This window comes from Fukomys damarensis, unplaced genomic scaffold (assembly GCF_012274545.1).
Source record: "Fukomys damarensis isolate Sample0158 unplaced genomic scaffold, DMR_v1.0_HiC HiC_scaffold_37, whole genome shotgun sequence".
Lineage (NCBI taxonomy): Eukaryota > Metazoa > Chordata > Mammalia > Rodentia > Bathyergidae > Fukomys > Fukomys damarensis.
In genome coordinates this window covers 31681997-31690049 of record NW_022900949.1, presented here as the reverse complement: position 1 = coordinate 31690049, position 8053 = coordinate 31681997, and the positions used below count along the sequence as shown (strand labels likewise).

The following is an 8053-nucleotide window of genomic DNA, read 5'->3' as shown; positions in this document are numbered from 1 at the left end:
AAAATTGCCATGAGTTTGAGGCCAGGCTGGACTACATAGTGAGTTCAAGGCCAGCCTAAGATATGTAGCAAGGCGTCGTCTCAAAAACACCTAGGATCACATCAAATTAAAAAGCTTTGCACAGCAAAAGAAATAATCAACAGAGTGAAGAGACAACCCACAGAATGGGGAAAGGTTTTTACCAGCTACTTCTCGGACAAAGAACTAATATCTGGAATATATAAAGAACTCAGAAACATCAGACCCCCCTAAAGTCAAAGACCCAATCTAAAAATGGGCATCTGAAATGAATAGACACTTCTCAGATGAAAAAGTACAAACAGCAAGTAAATATATGAAAAGATGTTCAATATCACTGGTCATTTGGGAAATGCAAATTAAAACACTGAGATTCCATCTCACTCCAGAAAGAATGGCTGCTATCAAGAAATCTGGTAGGGCTCTGAAGGCCAGGTCAAGGTCGTAGTCTGTTCTTAACCTCTGGCCCAAGCTCGGCTGGCCCTTGAGCAGTCAGTCCTTGAGCAGCAGCTTGGACCTCCTACAATGGCCTCTGGCCTTTCTGGGCCAGGCCTTTCTGCTGGGAACCCTCAGCCCAGAGTTGGCCCCATGGCCAGGACCCCACACCATCCCAAGCAGCCTGGGTAGGAAGGAGCACAGCTCTCTGACGTCTTTCCATTTACTGTAAAAAGAAACAGGAGCAAGAAGAGGAGGAGGATGAATCTGGCACTGTGCTGCTTCTAGCTCTCCCCGAAGTCAAAAGGGTCATGAAAGTTGTCCAGTAAGAATGAAAAGACTGACTGAAGCAGATTTCTGTACTGGTCCTAATGACAACTGTACACATCAGGATGTAGAGTCGCAGAGTAAAGCCATGCACTAGTGGGCTTTCTGTACCTGGTATGTTAGATGCTATTTGTGAAGAGACGGATCAGACAGCTGGAGAACCACAATGTGAAGTTGCACAAAGGAGGCTCCAGGAGATTGAGAACAGGATAATAGATGAAGATGAAGAAGTTGAAGCTGAAAGAAAAATGTTAACCATCTCCCAGCCTTGTCCTTTCTGATACCAGAATTTGATGAAGTCTTTACAAAGATGATTGAGTGTATGAGCCATCCTTCCATGGAACTTAGGCTCTAGAAACCTCTCCCTGAACATCTTTCTTACAAGCAAAAGCCATTATCTAATGCTAAAAACTTCATAGGAGAGAGCCAAACTAAGCATGCAGCTACTGGCACTGCCTTCAGCAAAGAAGAGAACTGTTCTGGGAGCTTCCACAAACAAGAATGCCTCTTTACAGTAGTTTGGAGACAGCTGCTAGCACAGAAGAGATGGAACTCTAGAAACCAGTTTCTAAACTAAATTTGTCAAAATTTGAAAGGCTCTCATGTTTGGTAATGAGCCTACTTTGCATAAGGTCAGGACTTGAAAGTTATGAAATGGGTGACATGATATATCCACCTGTGATTTGGGGTGGGACTCCCATGTCAGGTAGCCATGTTTAAGAGTGATTTAAGTCATCTGTCACATGCTTAAGCCATTCATAAACTTGAGAACACTTGAGATGAAAAAGATGATTAATAAAGAAGGATGCTCCTAACTACCACTGTACCCTGTGAGTCACAGCTTAAGACTGAACTGTTTCTAATGGTGACTATGTGATTGGGAAGCAGGAGGGAAAAGAGCAGAAGCTTAAATGTCTAAGAAATTTAACTGAGAATACAAAACTTGTATATCGTTGTCAGTTCAAAATAGATGTATTAATAAAATAGCCAGTAGCATTGTGGCTGTACTCTCTAAGAAAATGCAACAAAAGTACAAAGAAAAGGTTTTTCCTTCAAGGGTTTTGTTTTGTTTTGGTTTTTTCCCTTTTGCTGCTATTGCTCATTGGTCTTCCTTCCATAATTGATAACCTGGTTTTTCAGTAATGTTTGCAGCGTAATTAGCATAGAGTGCTAGCATAAAGATTGTGAGGTGACACATCTATAAATTGCCTGTGGGAAAAGCATCTTTTAAGTAATCCTAAGTGTTGTGTTAGCAAAACCTAGCATTTATAACATCTGTTGTTTTAAAAAGGAGAGGTTGTACCTGTGTTAGCAAGTTGTTTAAATGTTAGTATGGAAAACGGATTAACGGAGAATGTAAAGGAAGTGACATTGAGGTTACTGGATTAGCCAGTTTATCTGGTCTGGGGGAAAAAATAGTAAAGAATAGTTTCCTGCCAGGACAAATCTCAATCTTTTACATACTTAATCCAGGCTTAAGGTGCCTTGGGAATAACTGGGATTAAAGTTTTTTAATTTCTCAGGAAGAGCTCTTCTGTGTGTCACAGACTCGGTGCAAGGCTTTGAAATGACAGTTCCTTTATTGCTGCAGAACTTCCAGTATAAGTTATTAAACAGGTATCATATTGTAATACTGGCCCTTTCATCATACAACAGACCACCCCACTTCTTTTTCCCTGGGTTTCTTCCTCTATAAGAGTTAGATACCTTTTGTAGGAAGAAAATGGTTTATGCCAAGTAGAGGTGAATATTTGGAAAGCCAGATTCCAGGCAATTTTGAAACACATGTTGAAATTCCGCCCCTTGAAACAGATGTAGAAACACAAGACTGTTAATTGAACTGTTTCTTCTCTAGCCTATTGTTTCTGCTTTCTTCATTTCTGTCTGGGTAGTCAGGAAAAGATTTAATGTTTAATAGTTAAACAAAATATTTAATGGCTATTACTCAAATTTCAAACCATATTGAATCCAGTTGGTGGAAACCAGCTAATAGTTTCTTAATCTCAGACTTAGAGATGAATGTAAACTGTATACTGTTGAATTGTGTGTTTGATTCATGCCACTTGAAAAACTTCCTTGAGGTCATTGTTTAATGAGACCAACTTGTAAAGTTTGTAGTCTTAAAGAAGTCTTTGTGCTAAAAAAAAAAAAAAAAAAATTTAGTACAATTCAGAAATATAAAGGGACTACCTAGAGTTTGGGTTTAATCCCAATATCATGGAGGAAAGGGAGCTTTCCAAAGAAAGACCCATAGAACACTAAGCAATCTTCTATTTTCTGTAAAAATTGGCCTCTGATCAGAGGCCAGTACGATAAAAAAGAAAAGAGAGCCCTAAAACAAGACTAATACAGTGGAGAAATATAGGACAGAATTTGGAATCTTTTTATCTCATTAACTTTTTCCCCCCAGTACTAGGGATAGAACTCAGGACCTCGCACTTGCCAGGCAGGCACTGTGCCACTGAGCTACATCCCTAGCAGGAGTCTTGTTTATTACAATCCAGAATCCCCTGTTTGCTTCAGGGGTTATCTGACAAGATACTTATTTCTGCAGGAGAGTAAATATTTAATGCTCCTTTTTGGGCTACTGTCTTGTGGCATACGTTTATACAAGAATTTTCTTCTTCGTCTTTGTGGTGCTTATTCATCCTCTTCTTCTTCTTCCTCCTCCTCTTTCTTCCTCCTCCTCCTCCTCCTCCTCCTCTTTTGTTTTTGCTTTAAGGTTTCCCTAGGGAATTAACAGGTCTTGTCATTTTGTACAGTTTTTGCAGCATGGATCAAACATTGGCTTATATAGTAATATGTAAAGAGAAAAAATTATCTAAAGCAGGTATACAAATGTGTATATCCTCTGAGTTTGAGTAGGGTATGTGTGGGTTTTTTGTTTCTAATTAATATGAGGAAAGTAAATCCAGTTCTTGCAAATATTAATCATTTTTTTAAAAATGCTACCCATTCTTGAAAAGGCACAAATGCAAAATTTAGAAAAGTAAGTAGCATAGGGCTTAGAACCACAAGAAAAATGTTTGTGAGCTGGGCCATTTATTTATTATTTTGGATTTGAAGCTTTTTTTTGTAATAGTGATAAGGGTGCTAGGAAAGATCTGGGACATGCTGTCAATTTTACTTTAAAATGAGAATATGGGGCTGGGGATTTAGCTCAGCAGTTCAGTGGCCTGCCTTGCAAGTGCAAGGACCCGAGTTCAATCCCCGGTACCAAAATAAATAAATAAATAAAAATAAAATGAGACTATGGTGTTTATCATTTTCAATAAAACTTAAAGTGTTTTTAAAAAAAAAGAAATCAACCAATAACAAAGGTTAGTGGGGCTGTTGGGTTAAAGGAACCCTTCTCCACTTTTGGTAGGAATGTAAACTGGTACAACCACTATGGAAATCAGTATGGAGATCCCTCAAAAAGCTAAAACTAGAGGTTTCTTTTGACCCAGCTATTTCCCTTCTAGTCATCTTCCAGAAAGTTAAAAGCATCATACTGCAGTGCAGTATGCATACCAGTGTTTATATAGCAGCACAATTTATTATAGCTAAATCTTGGAAACAGCTTGTATGCCCATCAACAGATGAATGGATTTTTAAAATGTGGTATTTATATACAGTGGCATACTACTCGGCCATAAAGGATGAATTTGAATCATTTGTAGGTAATTTGAGACCATAATTTCAAGTGAAATAATTAAGACACACAAGTTTAAGTATCACATTGCTTCTCTCTTATGGGAAACAAGCCCTAAGTGTAAACAAACAACAAAACGGATGACAGATATTAGGAAGTAGGAAGAACATGTTCAAATGTGAAGGGAAACAAGGTACAGAGGAGGGGAAAGGAACGAAAAAATGGAAACAACTTCTGTAAATGGGTAGGGTAAGAAGGGTTGAAAAGAGGGGAGAGGAATAGGAAACAAAAAAATTAAGATATGTTCAGGTACAGATTTCCTATGATGAATGTGAGTACTATGGAAACATACTAATAAAAATAATTTTTAAAGAGTAAATGGGTAATTTTAGGAAAACGGATGCACCGTGAGACCATAATGTCAAGTGAAATAAGTCAGACACACAAGCCTAAATATCACGTGGTTTCGCTTAGATGAGAAGCCCACATCATAACTAAAGAGCAAAATAATAGGAATCAGGGAGATAGAACTTTTGCAAATGGGAAGGGGACTGAGAGAGATGCAGGGAGGGGAAGGCGTGGTGAGGAGGAATAAGAAGCAATAAGATGTGTCATAGGCCATACCCATGAGGAATGCAATCATGGACTAAGGACACAGACCAAGCACTGGGCGGGGGTTTATTGGGAAGACAGAAGAGCTGGGCTGGAGTTCAGGGAGAGCACAGCCCGCCATGCAGGGCCCTGAGTGCCACCCCGCAGCGCAGTCAGCCAGCTTTTAAGCATGAAAGTAGCTTTACGGAAGCGCACATAGGAAGCGTTCCAGGTACGCACTAAGCGTAAAGGTTTGTAAAATGCATGAGGCGAGAACGCTACAGCCAGCCAGCATTTCCACAGCAGCACATGGTGGGTGAGTCTCACGCACCATGTCGGCCCGTGTCCCTGCCGCCACTGCGCCACACATCTCGCACTCTGTGCCCTGATTATTGAGCAGCCGGAGCAGGCGCCTGCAAAACAGCATTATTTCCACTCATGTTCTGGCAGCATTTTTCTGTTTAAATTTTGTAGACTAAAATTCACATTACAGACATGACTTGAGTTCAGCAGAACACAGCAGTAATAGCCACCCAACCCTTGCTGTTGACAGACACTGCTAAGCACTGTGCCCGAGTCATCCACTGGGGTTTAGCCTGGAGCCTGTGGAGAGTGTGTGTGTGTGTGTGTGTGTGTGTGTGTGTGTGTGTGTGTACATGCGGGGGAAGGGACCCAGCACCTAGTGTGTGCCATGTGTGCACTGTGTTGCTGATCTACACCCTGGGCCCCAGTATCCTTCATAATGAAGGAAGCTCAGGTACAGGAGAGGAGGCCAGGGCATAAAGGAGCAGAGACAAGGTGGCCAGGCTCCAGGGAGAGCGGGAGAAGCCTCTGGGTTTGTGTGGCCCCAAAACGTGGTGGGGAGAAGCTGCTTCTCAGTGGCCCATCTGGTGCTCGGGCTCTGAGTGCCTTTGCACCAACGCTCCCTTTCTCATGGGGCAAGTCCCAAAGAATCTTGAGCGAGAGCCCAAGTTTGTGAGCTCTTGTATTTGATATTTTTCTGCATGTCACATTTTGGGGATGTAAACTTCAATTTTTGAATAAGAAGGATCCTTGGACTTTTCCCCACAGGGTTGAATATACTATCTTTGGGGTTTAAGCCCATGGGCTCTCACAGATGAAATACACATGCAGGTTGGGTGGGGTGGGAGAGTCAGTGCTGAGAGCAGGCCCAAGCTAACACCAGCATGGGTGTCTTCCTCCAGATGACAGGTGACAGCCTCACTACAACACCTTATCACTGCTGGCCAAGGTTCAGGGACCTCACTCTGCTTTTCCTTGTGATTTGTACCACCCGGATGTTACTCCTAAGTGATATATTGTCTTCTTTTTTTGTAATCCCAGTCTTCACATTGGGCTACATCCCCAGCTTGTGTTTTGTTTTATATTTTTGAGACAGGGCTTCACTAAGTTGCTCAAGCTGGGCTCAAACTTGTGATCCTCCTGCCTCAGCTTTCTACAGAGTTGGGATTGTAGCCATGTGCCCCCATGCCCAACTTAATTTGTGTCTTGAGATTTGTCCATGTTGATGTCTGAATCTACTCCTAGGTACAGTATTCTATCATTTGAATATACCTTCCAGCTTCATTCTGCTAGGAAATATCTGGGCTGCCCATGTGTCCCTTTGAAGGGTGACAGCCCATGGGTGATATTAGGGGCAGTACTTCAGGACACATTCTGGTGTATGTCTCCCAGTACATATGTATGAGAGCTTCTTTCAGGGCCTGGCACAGCCCTAATCTGAATATCTGAAGTGCTATCCAAAAAATCCAAAACTGTATGAATGCCAGCTGACCCTAGAAGGGGAAAGTTCCACACCTGAATTTGGAGACATGCCACATAAAGTCACCTTTGGGCTGTGTGCTTACGGTGTATATAAAACAAGTGTGTTTAGACTTTGGGTCCACTTCCCACAATAGTTCTTTATGTATATGCAAATGCTGAAAAATCCAAAAAAATCCAAAATCCTCCTGGTGCCAAGCGTTTCATATAAGGAGCACTCAGACTGCAGGGGTTGCCAGGAGTTTTAGGTGATGTTAACTGCGGTGCTGAGTGAGGTCCCCTTCTGATCAGGTAACATGCTGACTTAATGGACTTGGTAATGTTGCCACTTGTGGGCTGGGTGACCTTGGCTTGTTCTGAGTTTTATCCACATTCTTGATTCAGTTTGCTAACATTCTGTTAAGTGATTTTCCATATGTGTCCCCAAATGGACTTTCAGTTTTTCTTAAGTTTTGGTATCAAGGTTTGCTGGTCTCATGACATGAATTGGGCAGTTATTATTTCCTTTTCCACCCTCTGTAACAGTTTATATAAAGTTGTGATTGTTTCTGGAGTGTTTGCAGAATTTACCCAGAAAACTACTGGGGCTTAAGAAGGTTTTTTTGTTGCTTTGTTTTTAATTATACATTTTCCCAAGAATTTGCCCATTTTGTCTAAGTCTTCAAATGCATTGACATAGTCTCTTAAAACATCCTTATTTCACATTTTTACTATTTGAGGCCATTCTGGTTCTAGCTTACCTTTGATTCTAATATGACTTGTGTCATTTGTCTTCTTTCTGCAACTCACCAGAGTTGTGTTATCTCTGATTCATTTCTGCCTTTCCTCTGCACATATTTTGCTGTTGTCTTTCTAAATTCTCAGGATGATTCTTACCTCATTGGTTCTCCTGCTCTTCTCCTTTTGTGATAAAAGCACTAGATGATGATTCCCTTTGAGTACAGCTGTGACCACATCTATCCCTGACAACCACTAAGCTTCCTCATATTTTAAGAGATTTCCCAGTTGTTTTCAAAGTCACTGGTGTGTTTTCTCTGCATGCCAGCAGTGCAGGAGCATTCTGGCTGCTCCCCTCCTCCTTGGTGCGGGTGGAGCCTGGGTTTCAGTGAGAGGTGACCTGAGGGTGCAGGGCCAGCCCATGTCATCTTGAAGAATCTGCAAAGTTTTTGGCTGTTTTTCTTTAAGTTGTTCCTTGTTTTCTTACTGAATTTGAGAGTTCTTTATTCTGGATACGTGTTCTTTTTTTTTTTTTTTTTTTTTTTTTAC

General features: G+C 41.3%; 1 protein-coding gene and 1 pseudogene across 1 annotated transcript in view; both read left to right on the top strand.

Moving 5' to 3' along the window:
- The first annotated feature begins 401 nt into the window (after positions 1 to 401).
- On the top strand, positions 402 to 1338 carry LOC104871880 (annotated as a pseudogene).
- Positions 1339 to 7058: 5720 nt separating this feature from the next.
- Positions 7059 to 8053, top strand: part of Nr2c2 (nuclear receptor subfamily 2 group C member 2) — a 31118-nt gene continuing 30123 nt past the window's right edge. The window contains exon 1 of the mRNA XM_033759327.1: positions 7059 to 7078. The gene's annotated coding sequence lies outside the window, so the exon portion shown is untranslated. The remainder of the gene's footprint in view (positions 7079 to 8053) is intronic.